This window comes from Rhipicephalus microplus, chromosome 9, assembly GCF_043290135.1.
Source record: "Rhipicephalus microplus isolate Deutch F79 chromosome 9, USDA_Rmic, whole genome shotgun sequence".
NCBI lineage: Eukaryota > Metazoa > Arthropoda > Arachnida > Ixodida > Ixodidae > Rhipicephalus > Rhipicephalus microplus.
In genome coordinates, this window is record NC_134708.1 from 46,496,983 (window position 1) to 46,514,254 (window position 17,272).

The 17,272-nt window shown below is 44.3% G+C and overlaps 1 protein-coding gene, 1 non-coding gene and 1 pseudogene across 9 annotated transcripts in view; all 3 read left to right on the top strand.

The window, feature by feature from the left end:
- The window catches only part of LOC142771727 (uncharacterized), a 189,086-nt gene that overhangs the window by 67,979 nt on the left and 103,835 nt on the right, over nt 1-17,272 (top strand). The gene's annotated exons all lie outside the window — the stretch shown is intronic.
- On the top strand, nt 4,326-8,326 carry LOC142771724 (zinc finger MYM-type protein 1-like; annotated as a pseudogene).
- On the top strand, nt 8,538-17,062 carry LOC119163781 (uncharacterized). Its single transcript, XR_005108731.2, has 2 exons — nt 8,538-9,396; nt 16,379-17,062. It is a non-coding gene; the product is annotated as an uncharacterized LOC119163781 (transcript).

Consider the following 17,272-nt stretch of genomic DNA (forward strand, 5'->3'; position numbering starts at 1 on the left):
ACAATACTTCCAACTGTTCATCTCCTCTTGCTCAAGTTCGCGGATATTTATTTGTAAGATAGAAATGTGGTGTTTGAAGGGTCACAGCTTATGTACATCGCTGTATACCAGTTTCCTTTATTTCACGAGTTACACGTGGCATGATTGGGTCGCAAATCGGCAAAATTGCGTGTGTGTAGGCTCTGCGCAGTTCCGATTAAAGTTGATATAGGTGACATAAAGGCACGTGCTGGCTCCGGAGACTGCGCCGTGCGCATTATTGCAAAACTGTGCGCGATGGGAAACGCCTGCAATGCATTGTAAGCTTTAATTAATACGTATTATTTTATTATTATTTGCTGTTCGATAAAATAACTTAACGGGCGCTTAAGAGCATGTGGACCAAACTAGGTGATGTAATAAAGGCACATGCTGGCTCCAGATACTGCGCGTACTTAACAAAGCAGCTCTCCACGCGATGGGAGGCACCTTCAATGCACTATGAGCTACATCGGCCAGACAGGGCGCTGCCTCAATGACCGACTCAGGGAACACGAAAGAAATCTTAACAATAACGAGAGAAGTCATCTTGTTGACCACTGCGCGGCGTGCTCGAATTGTGAACCACGGTTCCGCTGCGCAAAAATCCTTGGCAGAAGTAGGCAAAAAACGGCCCGTGAAACCTTAGAAGCGTTTTTCATTATAAAAGCAGGTGAGGATTGTGTCAGCGACACTTCCATTGCGCTGTACAAAGCCGAAATTCAATTTCTGACGCGCCTTGTTTGAACGTTTTTTCTGTTTCCTGTTCTAAGGATCGCTGTGACGATGCGCCTGCGCAGCTTGCTGGTATATATACTTGTTGATCCGCGTTCAATAAATCAGTTGTTAGTTTGCGCCTGTGCTCGTCTCTTCTTCCCTTGTGTTGTGTGGTAGCGCTTTTACGATGTATTCCATGGCTTTAATTACAGCCCGTTATTTCGGTACCGAATGTTGCTGATAGGGTTTTTTTAATACAATTCAAAAAAGTTTGTGAACGGCGCAGCAATTTTTCGGCGCAAAATTGCGTAATGCTCTGGGAAAAGCTAGGAATACATTCCTAATTAAGGCAACTTTATTCACTAAACAATGCGCGTCGGATGCGATAGGAGATAGCTATGAGCTTTAAGTACAGCCTATGAGCTTTAAGTACTATGAGCTTTAAGCGCTATGAGCTTTAAGTACAGCCATTGTATTGCGATGCGTAATTTTGGCGATTACATGAAGTTTCTTAATAGAGTTCAAATAACTCCATGAACGGCGCAGCATTTTATTGTTTTTTGCAATGCCCTGGAGAAGTGTAGGAATGCATTCCTAATTAAAGCAACTTTATTCACTAAATAACGGCGCGCGTAGCGCTCATGGTTTGGCAAGGTTCTCCAGTAGTCATCGGCGGCCCAGCGCAAAACGAGAAGCGCCGCGAGAGAGAGAGCGGTTCGGGCGGCCAAACGCGCGCAGCGCGAAAGCCAAAACCGCGTACGAAGCAGCGGTAACGGTGGCGCGGCCAAAGCGGCCAAGATCCGAAGCGGCGCCGGCGCCGTTGCTATGGCGTGACATCACAGCGTCCCTCGGCTCAAGTAGCCAATCAGCTCTCGCCGCCAGTTGCTAGCTCTGCTCCTACTAGGTTTTCAATATATGCTGCCCGGAAAGCTTACCCAAGGGATGCGGTATCAAAATAAAGTATCAAATTATTGGAAATTTCTGGTCACAGGCTATTACCCTCTCGCCTGTGATAAACAGGCACTTGAAATACAGTGCGAACAGGCACGATAAGAAAAGAAATGGCTCTGACTGATAGTAGATTGAAACAAGAAAGTCCACAGTTTGTAGTTTGCTCTGCTTGTGTGAAGCAACAAGCTCGTGCGAGATCCTCTTTTCGAGGCGCGCCTTCCCCTCACACACCACCACCGCAGAGAATAAGCTTCGCCCTGCTGGGGCAACGAGCGCTGGGGAACCTTAGACAGGGTGCACGTGCAGTGGCGTAGCCAGGGGGTGGCACATTAGGCCTGTGACCTTCCTCCCTCCAAAAATGCCATCGCATACAGGGCACAAAACAAAACGACGCTCGACCACGTCTGCCTGGCTGGCCCCAACTTCGGATCCAGGTAGTATCCCCCCCCCCCCTCACCTTAAACAAATTTCTGCCTGCGTGCCTGTGCACGTGTGGCCATAAGCAGGCTAGAACACAGGAGCAGCAAGCAGCGTGGGCTCAAAACCGTAGACGTTCATATACGGAGCCGGTTTCGATACCTTTTCATGTGAAGTTTAACCTTGGACATAGGGAGATCCCAGCCGCCCACGTACGTTTCTTTGCATATTCTGCAGGTGCAGTTGGGAGTACAATGGAACGCCAGAGCGTGCGTACGCCGGCGGCTGGGGGTCCCTGGCACTAAATCTAGAACACACAACACGCGGATATGCGTGTCGTCTTTAGGCGATGCCAGAGCGGCACGTAAAAAAAAACAAAACTGGACAAACTGCCGTGGTATTCCATTCGTTTGCTAGCTCTCGCGGTGTAAGACACACACTTTTTTCTTATTTTCTTACTCTGTGCTCGCTCCCAAGCAGTGTTCGTGTCACGCATAGGCATACGCAGGGTTCCCCTTCAGGAGGGGCGAAGGTTCGTCGCAGTGCCACCCCTCCCTCTTATGTCAATGCATGGGGCTGACTTGGCGCTCCCCCCCAGTCGCAGCCTCTATTATATCAATGTGCAGACCTGACTGCGCCCCCCCCCCCCTGCCCCCCGTCGTGAGAGAGAAGACCCGAGAAGTTTGTCCGGCGACGTCAACGCTTCTCTGCCGGAAAAAAGCGTACAGCCTCCGCTCCCTTTGGTTCCCGCGTATACTTGTGAAGCGCGCGCTGCACGTGAAACAGCCCTCGTTCCGCCATGTCAACGCGACAAAGAGGAGGGAATCATAGCTGTGTCGTCAACTGTGACAATGGCCATGTAAACACGAAGGGGTCGACTTCAACATTCCCAAACAGAAAAAGCAGGCGACAAGCATGGATCGCAACAGTGCGCCGAGACAAGTAAATTTTTTTATAAAAATGAGCACGTGCACGATGCATTTAACCTGACAGGAGTTTATTCCTGCGTCACCACTCCTCTAAGCTTTTGAGTTACATGGACATACATATCTGCATCTTAAAAGCGCAAATTGCTATATTACTTTCAACTTGCATCTTTTCAGCACTGTCAAAAAATTGCAAAGACATGTTTATGCTGCTACTGTTATTCGATATTGTAGTAGTTGAAGTTGTGTACACATGTGGTATTTGTGATGTGTGATTATATATTTTTGTATCTAAGCAGCGCCGATGGAAGAATGTGGTTGCCAAAAGCTTCGACAATGATTTGTAGCAGCCATTTTGTGGAAAACTGCAAAGTGACTCAAGCGAGCACACTTCTTATGTACTGACGATAGTTCCAGCGGCTTACAGGAAACGGGCATCTCACGCAGAAACGGCGCAGAGGTATGATAAGCAGCGAAGCGCATAACTGACTATGCATTTTAAAGCATTCTCTTTAGACTGTTTATTCCAAAATTTACGCTCAGCGAAAATTTGTTCCGCGCACGTGCAATTATCAAGTAAAGCTAGAATAAAAGGGTATTTATCATAAACGTGACCCCTTCATACCACCACGTTTTAAGGGTAAGATTGGAACGCGGTTAGTAACAAGGACATTTGTCTATGCAACAAGCGCGCCCGCCCTGTCTATGTGTTTTCTTCATTTGCAGTATGGTCGTGATTTTGGCGCGAAATTGACTATTTAATTGAGACATGTACTAACTAGCCTAACAACGAGTACAACAAGCGCATTGCTCTTTGGATACCTTTCATTAAATGTAATAATGATTCAAGCAACGGACTACGCACAATGCTTGATAAATAAATTTCTATACATAGCTATCTCCGTGCAGTTCTCGTATGACATATTTCTGTGCACACCAGATGGTCGCAATCGCTAGTTTTTTTTTTTTAATGAGGCATTTTGCCATCGCACATGTTTTTATAGAGTTTGATTATGGCGTTGTCTGCTACCACTTGCTCCGCATCTGCTACATGGCTGAGCAGATCGCTGACCTTTCACCAAATTGCTGCCACGAAAAAAATCTTAAATTGCGGCGATCTTAAATGCGACAAAAGCGTGTACATCCTAACCACGCGCGAGGCGAAACTCTCAAAAACACGTGCAGAACACGTGTAGCGTGGAAGCAAAGGAACAGGTTTTTTAAAGACAGGTTGAGGGGAACATCGGAGAGGTCAACATTCTTGCAACGAGTTTTGCCCCCCCATTCAACGGCAGCGGCCGACCCCGCAGCGCCCTCTACGGCGTGGGTCTCCCCTGCCATCCCTCCAACGTTCAGTCTACATTGGCTTGTCTCAGTATGTCACAGAAAAGGTCTATTGCCGACTTTTTTTCGCCTTCGAGCAAGCGGGCCAAGCAAAAAGCTGTCTCCCCCGAGCTGTTTGCTTCCACAGCAGAAGATTCGGGGACGCTTCAGGAACAAGAAAATGCTCAGTGCTTTGTTTCAATTCCGCTTGAAGAGACTGTGCGTAGCATCGCGTCTGACGATGCTTGCCCGTCCTCGTCAGGGCACATGGACCGCGAATGTGATGACCTTTCCGCATCGTGTGCAGCAAGACATCAATCTGATTCTGCGACAGAATTCACCGCCTCTGATGTGGATGTCGACCACGCAGGCCAGTTGGACATTTCGAAATTCAAGACAGAGCAACCCACACAGCCAATACTGAACCCATTTCCATCTAAGAAGTACGGAAAATTGAGCAGGAGCTTCAACTCAAACCGGTACCGCCTATTTCCTTGGTTGGAGTACAGCGCGCAAGCTGACGCAGCTTTCTGTTTCCCTTGCAGAATGTTTTCAACTGGTGACAATGAGAAATCTGCATTTGTCAATGGTGGATACAGTAATTGGAAAAATGCCCTAGAAAGAGACGGTGGCTTCAGGAAGCACGAAAACTCACTCGTGCATAAGACTTGCCAGGCATCGTGGGTTTCCTTCACGCAGATGAAGGCGGGAGGACAAAGCAAGTCGGTTGCAACACATCTCAGCGACGCGTACTCCAGGGATGTGCAGGAAAATCGCCTCTATATAGCAAGAGTTGCCGATATATTGCGATTTACTGCCGTTCAGGGAATCTCTCAGAGGGGCCACGATGAAAGTGCCAGAAGTGAAAACAAAGGAAACTTCGTTGAGCTCTTGAACTTGTTTGCTAAATATGACGACATTATAGGAAAGAAACTGAATGGTGGAGCAGCGAATGCGAAGTACGTTCATCACTCGATACAAGACCAGATCCTCGAAATTCTCAGCCACATCACATTAACAAGTATAAAAGAAGAGATGAAAAGCTCCCAGTGCTTTGCACTTATCGTCGATGAAACCAAGGATCTAAGTAAGACGGAACAGTTGTCAGTGGTAGTAAGATACTACCTCAATGGGGCTGTCTTTGAGAGGTTCCTTGGATTCCGCAACGCTGAGCAATTGTATGCTAAGTCGCTCCTGAGCTACGTCAAGGAAACGCTGAATCGCTGCGGCATTGATTCTCAACTGTGCATTGCTCAAACATACGATGGTGCAAGTGTCATGAGCGGTACGTCACGAGGCGTCCAGGCACTATTCAGGCAGGAAGTGCCGCAGGCAGTGTACGTACACTGCATGAACCACCGTCTCAATCTTGTCATCGTGGATGTCTGCAAGGCGATAAAACCGGTGAGGGATTTTTTCTCTCTTTTGGAAAGCCTTTATGTATTCCTAAGTGGATCTGCAGTTCGCTCCCTCTATGTAGATGTTCAAAAAAGGTTGTCTTTGCCTGTGACAGAGCTGCAGCGTCTCAGCGATACACGATGGGCCTGCCAGATAACGGCTTGCACAGCTGCCATGAAAAGCTTTCCTGCCATTCTTGTATGCCTCAGCGAAGTCATCGCTACAAACAGCAGGCGGGCAACGGAAGCCGGGGGTCTGCTGGAGCAAATGAACTTCTCTTTTCTTTTCCATTTAAGGCTATTCACCAAGCTACTCAGCCGCCTTAAGGTTTTTTTCGGACATATTACAAAGTAAAGACTGCAACCTTAGTCAGGCATGCCTCATGGCGCACACTGTCATTGACGAGTTATCCGAAATCAGAAATTCGCAGAGCGCGTTTGGCACTGTGTGGGAGCAAACCTGCACTATTTCTGAGGAGAACGGGGTCCCCCAAAGGGAAAAGCAGAGAACGAAGCGCCTTCCGCTCCATTTAGAGCAGTTTGTATTAAGTGAAGGACGGCCCGTTGAAGAAGAGTCTCCAGATTCAAAAGAAACTTTCAGAGTCAAAGTTTTTCTGCCCGTTTTGGACCACCTCATTGTGGAACTGACTAGGCGATTTGCGGAAAATAATGACGTACACTGCGGAGTCAGCGCCCTCCACCCTCAAAGTGAGAATTTTATGGACGTCTCCTTGCTCAAGCCTTTCGCTGAGCACTATGCATGCGACACCAACAGCGTTGAAGTTGAATGCAAGTTGGTAATTAAACTTCTTCAGCGCATCGAAGCCGAAAGGAAGTGCAAGATAGAAACATTGCTGCAATTGGTCACCGTCTTGGAAGAGTATAAGTTAGCCTTTCACGAACTGCACAAGCTAAGTGTTATCGCCGTGACGATACCGGCATCATCATCTTCTTGCGAGCGCACATTTTCGTGCCTTCGAAGACTGAAGACTTATCTTCGCAGCAAAATGACTAACAACCGTCTGAGCGACCTAGCTGTGCTTGCGGTAGAACGGTCTCTAGCCAATAAGATAGACCTTCAGCGTGTTGTTGACATGTTCGATGCTGCACACAAAAATCGGCGTATACGTCTGCACTAGTATGCCGGTAAATGAAACTCTATAGTACCTTTGCGGCACTTTCACGGGAAAAATGTTCGGGCACGGAAACCCGCTTCGCCATCGAATAATTCCGGCCGTTTTTCCTCGCTTTCAAACAAACTGCAAAAGGTGCCCCGCTTGTCTGAGGCCACGTCGGTGCCCCGCTTGTGTGGTGAACAGTGCCTAGTAGGAGAGCTGACACATTTGTGAAAACTGGTGTACTGTTTAGTCAGATGTGAAATGACTTACCTGCCTATGCGTGATCCAGTTTTACAAATCTATGCCCTTCATTTGTTTATTCTTTTGCTACATTGCTCCTTTTTTCTTTTCCCATTTCCAATGTTTAGCAACACCAGCAGGTGCAAGAACAGCCTTTTAACATTTTGTAATCTGGCGCATCATTACAAAACTTGGAATTGATATGAACATTACTTAGTGGTGTTAGTTATCTCTGATGCTCTGAAATGACTCTTTCGAAGCTATATTTTGATCTAGTTAACACGTGTTATTTTGTTGCTGCTGGTTACCAAGCTTAATTTCTTTTATTTGGTACTGCATTTTGTATATCGGTTGTTTGACAAACTGTATCAATTTTCATTTTACTAGCAATACAACTGCTGTGTAAACATGCTAAATATTAAGTTGTATCCTACTGCGTTGCTCGAATATCTTACTTACACTGGTGTGTTTAGAACCTGGGCCTTTAGCCCAGCCAAACGGTTTCAGCCACCAACTAATTGGTGTCTTCTTGTGTTTTCGGAAGATTGTGGTGAAAGATTGTGGTATTTCGTGACTAAGCAGCACTTGCGTGCAGCAAATGAAGCAGTTGCAGGTGAGCTAATAGATAGCTATCCTTGGCGAGATTGTAGTGAACTGCGCATAGCAGTAGATACAGCTACAGTGTACTAGACAGCAAAGACAGCGAAGCAGCATAGCGGCGTCAAACCGGTCGACGCTGATGACGTAGCTGACGTCGTGACACGCAGGCTTGACAAGTTCTAGGAGGCGTTGCTTCGGCTCGACTTCTCCCAGAGGCTTGGCTGGCTACCTCCGACTACATCACAGCTGCGCCCATTTTCTCAAGTTGCTATCGTTCTGGTAATATTATCAAGGAAGCTATAGATCAGCTGTTTTTCGCCCAGCTAATCCCATTCTAACCCGTATAAAGCTAGCGCCTAGATGATTTCTTTTGTAAGAGTGTAAGAGTTGATTTAGATCAAGAGAAAATCTTTCAGATAATATATTACTTTGAACTCACCTAAGCAGAGCAATACGCATGTTTATTGACGTGTTGAGCTACTGAACGAAGCGTAGGTGACATGTAACAGGACATATCGTAGACTTCCATCGAAGAAGTTGGGCGTTTATAAAAGAAGAAAAGGGGAAGAGAGTAAGACAGTGAAAATACAACGCATAAGCTCCCCACTTGCTTGCCCCCCTGGAGGAACTCACTTTTCGTGGTTGCCCCCCCCCCCCCCCCCAGTAAAAACATCCTGGCGCCGCCCCTGGGGCAGAATTACAGGAAAAGACTTTGCGTAATGGTCAATGCCTAAAACGAAATGAAAAAGTTTATAAAGAAATGACAAACAATTGGTTGAATGCAGTATTTTGTCTGAGAACGTATGCAAACTCTCGCTTGCCATGCACATGCGATAAGTAAACCAATTTATTGGTTCTTGAAAAATGAAATGCACGAAAAATTTGTCCGTGTGTCTAATCCGAATTCAAAACCAAACCTAATTGTGATGCGAATAGAGTGCCAATAAATGACGCTCAATGCGCGTTTTTTTTCATTAAACTTTATGGGTTTTTTTTTTGTTTGTTCGTTTATCATTTGGTGGACCACCGCCTCCTAGATTTCTTGTGCCTGCCGAATGAGCGCATAACGCCGGTCATCTAGAGCGGCGCTCCCTACGTAGGAATAGGAGTGTTTGTACTTGGCCTTTGAGATCGGCAATTTCGGTGTTTGTTACTAACTTCAAATGATGCCTTGTATTAAAGAGTTGCGTGCTGAATGTCGGCGTCACTTACGTATTGTAATTTATATTTACGTTTACGCCTTTTAAAAACTTTTTACGTTATTTTTGTTGCATATAGGCTCCAAGAACGTAAAAATCTATTTGAAGACACCCTACTTGAGTAGCGCTCCCACCATAGTTCCGACAACCACTGCTTCCCAAGTGACCACCGATAATCTGGCAGGCACAGGAAATCTAGGAGGCGTTAGGTGGACGAACACGCCACGGTAGAGTAACATACTCTATGGCGACACTTTCATTTTCTCGCTCGTCTGAAAAGTTTTGTTCGCCGTCTTTGAAGCGCCAGTGTGATTTTGAGGCTGCGGAGGTACGTTCACTTTTCTGAGCATACCCGCGAAGGTGTAATCTGAGGCGTCTGACGAGTGGAGTCGCGGTATCAAAAGTACCTACGTGGAACGTCGAAGGCACACAATCGACAGCACACGCACGACGAAATGTGTGTATGTCGTCAAGCAGCCAACATTCGCAGGTGATGTACTGCTGCTTATTTCCTTTGTCACAATTCCAAACTGGTGCATGTTACTTATTTTTTCTTTGACAAGCTCTGTGCAATGTCGTTAGAGATTGGGTTATTACAGGTTCGTAATTCGTACCCCGAGCAATGTGGGCACGGGTAATAACGAAAATGTGATATGTCATTATAAAACTATGTATCATCTCTTCGAAGGGAACCATGATGGGATGCGAAGTAGCCGCGGTGCGTATGGCGTTGACCTGGTTGAAACGGGCGTCGGCGCGGGTTCTGAAAGAACGGTTTCAAGCGAAACTTGGTGTAGGCACCGTACAGTTGAGTAGGCACCGTACAGTTGAGAAAGAAAAAGCAACATTAAGACGAGGTCGGTTGTAATGGAACACGATACGCACGTCTCGCGCACCCTGCGTCACCGTGCTGATTGTGGCTCGCAGCGGGGATACACAGGGGATGCGTACACGCGTCAACTTTCTGTGTGCCCCTAAGCGACTTTAAGACGGGGACAGTGTGAGCAGTGCAACTCCCTCTGGTCAGTGGACGGTGCCGCTAGCCTATAAACGTTTGTTTAAAACGCAATGTTTAAACCGAGAGGCGGGATGTACTCGTTGAAGACGCTTGCGCTCTTCCTCTCTTCCTTGGCTCGCGTCTCGTCGGTGTTACCCGCGCGCTGACTGTATTCTTGAACGCGATCGGTGTTTTGACTCGCACCTCGTAGGTGTTGCTGGTCTTCCACTGCCGACGCTTGCGTTCGGCTTCCCTGAATCGCGCCTCTTCGGCGTTGACGTCGCCATTAGCGAATGCGATCGGCTTCGCTAACCCTCGCAACGCCGGTGAGAGCCGGGCCTACAGCCGGGAAAGGTACACGCACACTAGCGGGAACCATGCCGCGACGGCGTCCCGCCCGTCGGCGCGATCGCGCACGTGGTGCGGCAAGAAGGGGCGCGCTGTCCACATTGTCAGTAAAAAGACTTTAATTGTCGGCGCCCATCTCTCTCGGTAGCGATCACTACGTTCTTTGCACCACTCTCCCACTCCCCTCTCTTGCTCGCTTCCCTACTCGTCTTACCCAGATAGGGAAGTGGTATTACTTCCGCTTCCTTAGTCTCTCTGCTTCCTCTCCTTCTTCATAGCTTTGCTTGATGAGAAAGATTTGACTTGCCTTTGTGGGGATTCGCTGTAAATGCATTAATGAGTTTAGCCTTTTAGCACCTGCATATTAGATATGGTATTAAGAAAGTTCAGAGAGACAGACAGGTGTGCAATTGAAGTCGGGTCAATTATGTGTCAAGTTCTCATATTTCCTGCAAGTTTATTAAGGAGTAGTTTACTTTTATTATGTAATCATTTCAAAAGCAGGCTTTAGTATAATGAATTTCCTTACGTAACAAAGCACTCGTCTTTTTATGATGGCATTATCAGAAGCAGTGTATATTTAACAGACGAAAGGAAGTTCTACCCTAGTATAGGCTGGGTCATTCCATGCCAAATGTCCCAGCCATTTTGGCCACAATCTCGAATGTGGTAGAACAAAATATTGTCGATTTATTCCTTGGAAAAGAGCTAATTGGCAGAATATTTCAAAGAGGGAAAATTTTTTGGTCACTTGAGAGCCGTCCGAATTTCGCAAAATGTCGGAACAGTGAGACTTGTTAAAGAAGTAATTCTGAGAGTATCATTTGTTGGTTCATTTGAAAAATTGATGTACATAATAATCCAAAGCATTTGTTTGAGGAACTTCAGTCTCGCTAATATTGCTTAAATTTTTCTGCCAGGTACGCCTACTCAAATTTTGCCTATATAATCTCTGTTTGAATATTTTTTTCTTGTAATGCCGTACCATCTGTGAATACCCCAGTAATCAACAATTACTGTACCGAAGGTACTTTTGTCATTAAATGCATTTTCAGACCACTGAAATTCATAAATCTTGAGAGAAAAAATGGCAGGCCTGCACGGAAAGCGTGGCCCAGTCACAGCGTAAGCTGGATGAGTGGCAATTCAAGAACCATTCGTAAACTCTCTTGAGACTACTTCAGGAAGACCTCAATGAAACGAACCTCGCGGGATTGCTGAAATTATTCATGTCATATGAAATTTGTTTCACCAGAAAACATGGAAAATTAGTATGCAAGAAAAGATGTGTGTTGTATATTTTCTCTCTTTGTGTCTCAGAATTTATCCAGCTCGATAGAACAGTGGCTACGTTGCTCGGCTGCTGACCTGAATGTTGCAGTTTCGATCCCGGCTACGGCGGTCACATATAGATGGAGGCAAAATGGTAGAGGCCTGTGTGCAGTGCGAGTTCAGTGCATGTTGAAGAACAGCAGATGGTAAAAATTTATGGAGTCCTCCACTTTGGCGTGTGTCATAATCATCTCATGGTTTCGAGATATTAAACTCCGCATATTTTTATGTGCGTCAGGACTGCAGAAATATTATGAGCAGGCTCTGAGTGACTGACATAAAGATTTTCCGACGCCAGTGATCATAATTGTACCCGTAAATATAGGTACATGCGCACGTGTGTAATTACTGAACCTGTTGCGTCATGATTGGTGACAGTAAGTAGCCGCTTCAAAATAACAGTCCACTTTTTCGCATGACACCAGGGTTCCGCGATGAAAGTGACTTGAGAAAGCAGGAAAGAAAATTTGAGAACTGCTGACCCGTGTTTTTATCAATTTTGTTATCGTAGTGGTGTTGGAGATGTCCTTCAGGCGACAAACAGACGTGCCCGCACAATCACAAAAGTTTAATAGCGTACAGTGCAAGTAGGAGATTTCGAATGTGTGCCCATCCCGAACAGTCATGCATCTTGACATTGTGAAGCCTAGCTTCTTGGCCAAGACCATCCGCTTGTCCTTCCGGTTCCCGTTCAGTCCACCATTCTTAGGATGTCTAATACAAGGAAATGACTTGCATTCACGTGGCAGGAGCGTGTCAACACAGTATAATGATGCAATCAAGAAAAAAAAACTAATGCTGAAGTTTTTTGTAATTTATACGTGAATTGAATGCGCATAAAGGTGCATAAGGCACTTGAGGTTCATGCACGTCATCTCAAAGACTAGGTTGTCCTGCATATGTTCAACTTGCGCTCTTTTCCCATTAGATCATATGGCAGATTCGTTAACTTAGTTGCCCATTCTCATCAGTAGGAAACCCCAAAAGCTATTGTAATAACTCATGCTTCCATGTGACAATAACTTGCGTGCTGTCAATTGAGGTAGGAAGTTGCTCTTAAATTGAATTCTGCGACATTATGTAAATTGCATCTTAATGTGAACCAAAAGAAAGATTTCCTCAAATTGCTGATTTTTGCTTACATTGTTTACAAAATTCAGTGGTCTGAAAATACTTTCACTCAGAAATATATAACTTGTAGAGTAATTAGTGATTGCTGGGGTATTCATACATAACAGGGCATCAATAAAAGAGAAAAAATGCAAACATAGAATATTCTCAAAAAATTGCTGGAGCCATATATGACAGATTCGAACCATTTATCCAAATGCTTCATTTTAATATGTACACAGACCTTTGTTTTGAAACAAGAAAGGATAGTCTCAATAGCGTTACTTGGACGCAATTATACGAAATTGGGAAGGCTGCCAGGTGACCAAAACATTTTTTCTCTCTAGAATATTCTATCAATACATAGCCTTTGTAAAAGAAGTCAGCACAATTTTTCCATAATGTGTGAAATGGTCACAAACAAGACTGGGACATTTGGCAAGGAATCGTGTTACAACAGTTTCATTGCTTCCTCAAAGGAAGATTCAGGCTAGAGTAGGAAACTTTACATTTCCTGATGCGAGTGTTGAGAATGCTACAGCTTTTTTGGGAAAACAGATTTAAGTAATGTGCCACATAGCAGAGTAACAACTTTCTTGGCAGTGGCTAGGAACATGGGAGTCGTGCAGTGTCTCGCATAAGATACAGGGGCAGTTCCTTTTTTCGTATTGCTTAATATGTTTGTATTACTTTTTGTAGTTGTTACGTACACGTCACTTAGGAACTACAAGTACTGTTCTCTATTTTTTTTGTACTTCATTCTCTCCTGGCTTTTTGGGAGCACATTAAAGAACCTCAGGTGGTCGAAATTTCCGGAGCCCTCCACTAAGGCGTCTCTCATAATCACGTGGTGGTTTTGGGACGTTAAAGCCCACACAACCTGGCTTCACGAAATGAAGTATATTAGAATTTTGCAAAATTATTATGGCACGCATACTTCTATTGGACCGATGTGACGCCCTGATGTCATTATATAAATGTTTTGAGAACTGGGAAGCATCTGCTTGAAAAAGGGAAGGAATTGTAATTGCACACAAAACATGGCTATGAGAACAGTTGGCATATTTTGTGTAATCTCGTGCTCTTTGCATAGAATAAGCTGTTCTTGCACCCTCATTTAGCTCATTTTATAAATGTACCGTAATGAATATAAAACTGTGCTAGCTTTCATTGTGCCTTTTTTGCACTTGCAATTCGTATAAGTTGTTTCCAGGGATGGAATGCTACAGATAACTCTTATTGTTCCTTCATTCCTGGTGGAACCAGATACAACAAATACTGCACCCTGCATACTCTTGTAGCTCAAGAATTGACATGTTGAGCTTCTGACAAATTTCCCGTGGTTCATTCTGTCTGTCATTATAGTTGCCCTGAAACTACAACTTTCGGTTGCCTTAAAGGAACAAAATGATTTTACTTGCAATTCACAAATGAAAGGTGAAAAATGAAAGGTCACAATAGAAACAACTTGATATCTTTGTGATAATGTGCTTGCCAGACTGTTGCTCAATTTGATTAAAGCAATCAATGTTTGAGAAGTGTTTGAATGAGTGTGCCAATTTCACTTACATTACTAGTGATAGTGTTTTGGCCTTTAATTAGCTTGCCTTGAGTTGCTTGGACTTTCAGATGTGTTGAGTTTGTTTAGATAAGGTTGTGATGAAACAAAAATACTCGGGGCATTTTAATTTGTTGGACATGTGTATTTGTGCTGCTCCTTCTCAATGCCAGTAATGATAGCATGTATCCCTAAGTATGTGATTCCATTATATTTTGCAAATGGCTCTTCATTGAAGATGCAGTTGTTCTGGAGGGCTGTATATACTACAAAATGATCGAAATTTCCTGTATCTGAGGAGAAACGATTGGTTATCTTGCTTCAAATGTAGCAGGTCTTTGTACTGAATGTAGTCCACCACGGTGGATCAGTGGCTGCAGTGCTCTGCTGGTGACCAAATGGTCACAGGTTCGATTCCGGCCACAGTGGTTGCGATTCGGGGGAGGCAAAGTGGTTGATGCCTGTCTGCTATGTGATGTCAGTGCATGTAGAAGAACGCCACATGGGCGCAATTTTCTGAGCCTTCCACCACGGCGTTTCTCACAATCATGATGTGGTTTTGGGATGTAAAATCCCAGATAATAATTATCATACTAAATCTTACTTCACATCCGTCAACTTTGTTCCTTCTACTCAATGTTCTACAAATTGCACTCCTCTAGCATTCAATCACCATCATTTCTGTAGTTCTGTGTGTACCAGAAGAATGTCATTCATGTTTTAAGTTTGTCGCTGTAATTTTGGGAATCATGAACTTCATTCCTGCGTTTATCATACAATACCTAAGTAGTATTTTGATAGGCATTTAAAATTATTTTTTTTTTTGCATTAAACTCTGTATGTTATTTCATTTATTCCATCTTGGTGAGATTGGGGCTTACAGGTTTCCAGTGGATGAGCTTCAGGTCAAGGAATATATCACCTTCTTTCATCCCCTCTTTACACAATTGCACAGTAAACTACACTATTAAAAGGAACTGTTGAATGAGCTTTTTTAATATTGTGACCACCTGCAAGTCGATGTGGAAACATTCTTCAACCACAGTACAAGTCACTCATCCACTGGAAAAGAGTTTCAACTGACTGAAAGTTGTGTTGTTAAAATCGTAGTGGCTCCATGAGCTTTAGCACATTCGTGAGCATGTCGCTTTTCCAGCTTTAATAACAAATGATGAGGTCACGAGTCACTATGAATTACAGAGCGTTCGCCCAGATTGTCCAAAAAGGAGAGTACAAACACTCAAAATTTTGGCAGATCTGACAAATGGTGGCAGTTGATTGCATGGGAATCTCAGAGCGAGTTGCTGCACATGTGGCACTTAGAGCCAACTCTGATGACAGGAGTAGACTTGCCTCGCTGTGTAAATTAGGCCAACTAACTATGGGTCCATGGTTCAGTGTGTCAGTCAGCCTCAGAAACAGCAGTTGTTATGCTGGAGAATTTATAACATTTAGGTATCCATCATTGGATCATTTACAACCCTGTATGTGTTGTTCATCATCACCGTTAACTTTTAGTTTTCAGTATTTGTGCTGATAAATTTTTTCTGTGTGAAAAGGTATGTAACAACACTGAAAACTCATTTCATATGTGGATGGGTAAGATTGACAACGTGGTACGAAAATGTACTCTAATATTACATTTAGTTTCTAGCTAGAGTTTCGCATGTGTGTTCTCCTCAAAGTGCACCAAAAAGACACCTTTGAAATGTTCTGCAAAATGAAAAAAAAAACTGTCTACATGTTTGAATTCTTGGCATCTACTAATGCATATGTTATTATTTACCCACTGAAGCTTCGTTCAATATGGTCTATCATCAAATTGGAGAAGCAGTAGTCCATGCATTGGTTTAGATGACAAGGCATTCATATCCTTACACCAATGCAAGAGTTCATTTCATACTTCAATCCAAATTCAAGTGCTTAAATATATTGCCCTATGTAGAGCTTGTTTTTTCAAGTGAGAAAATAGCTATTAAAAGAGTAGTCACTCAAATACAGTACAAAGAATGTAGTTGATTATAAAATCTTCAACTATGAACTTGAGTTGATGCCAGTGATAAAAGTATGTTTGAGTGTATCGTTTTGTTTGTGCAGGGTTTAACATTTGCCTGTGTGCTTTTGCAGATGTGTCCATCTCTTTTCGGAGAAACGAAGAAGTCTCATGCTTTGGATATTGCCAGGAAAGCGTTGCACCAGTGTCCACCCAGAAACCATTCATTTAAGGATTATGTCACAGCTTTATATTCGGTGAACGTGCGATTGTGATGGCGATGTGACTGCTGACTGCAGCTTGGGCTTGGTTGTATCGAAATGAGTGAAATTGGCAATTCACTTTTCTGCACTCTTGTTCAATTGAAATTGGCATGAATGCAATTGCGAACCTACGCAAACCTTCGGCGAAGTGGGGGGGGCCCGTGAACCATCGGAGCTACGGGGGACGCCTTCTCGAAGCATGGCTTCGAACTCTGCCTTGGCTATGCGCGCGCGGTCTGGGGCAAGGCATTGGGTGCGGCAGAAAACCGGGAGCCTTGGAGTGATCCAGATGTAGTGCACGGTGGCGGGCTGCACTTTGCGTTACAGTCAGCTGGGCCGCAGGTCTCCAGCTTGTAGCACTTTTCTAAAGAATTCCAGCGGTACAAAAATGAGAGTTATGAAACAGAAACTAGAACGGAAATGTACAAAATACGAGGTGTACAACCAACCTTTCAGCGTGGCTGAGCTACTAACATCGCTAAATAGCTGCAGTAATTCCGCACCAGGTTCTGACCATGTTGTGTATAAAATATTAAAAAAACTGACCTCCCAAAACGCGCCAAACCTTACTTTCTCTGTACGATTTTATATGGTTCTCCAGTGAGATCCCTATTTTTTTAGAAAGAGGTTAATGTCATTCGAATTTTGAAAAACGGCAAGGATCTGTACCTCATTGGAAGGTAATGGCCGATCAGACTAACAAGTTGCCATTGTAAGCTTTTTGAAAAGATGATTAACTACGGACTAATATATTTTCTGGAAACA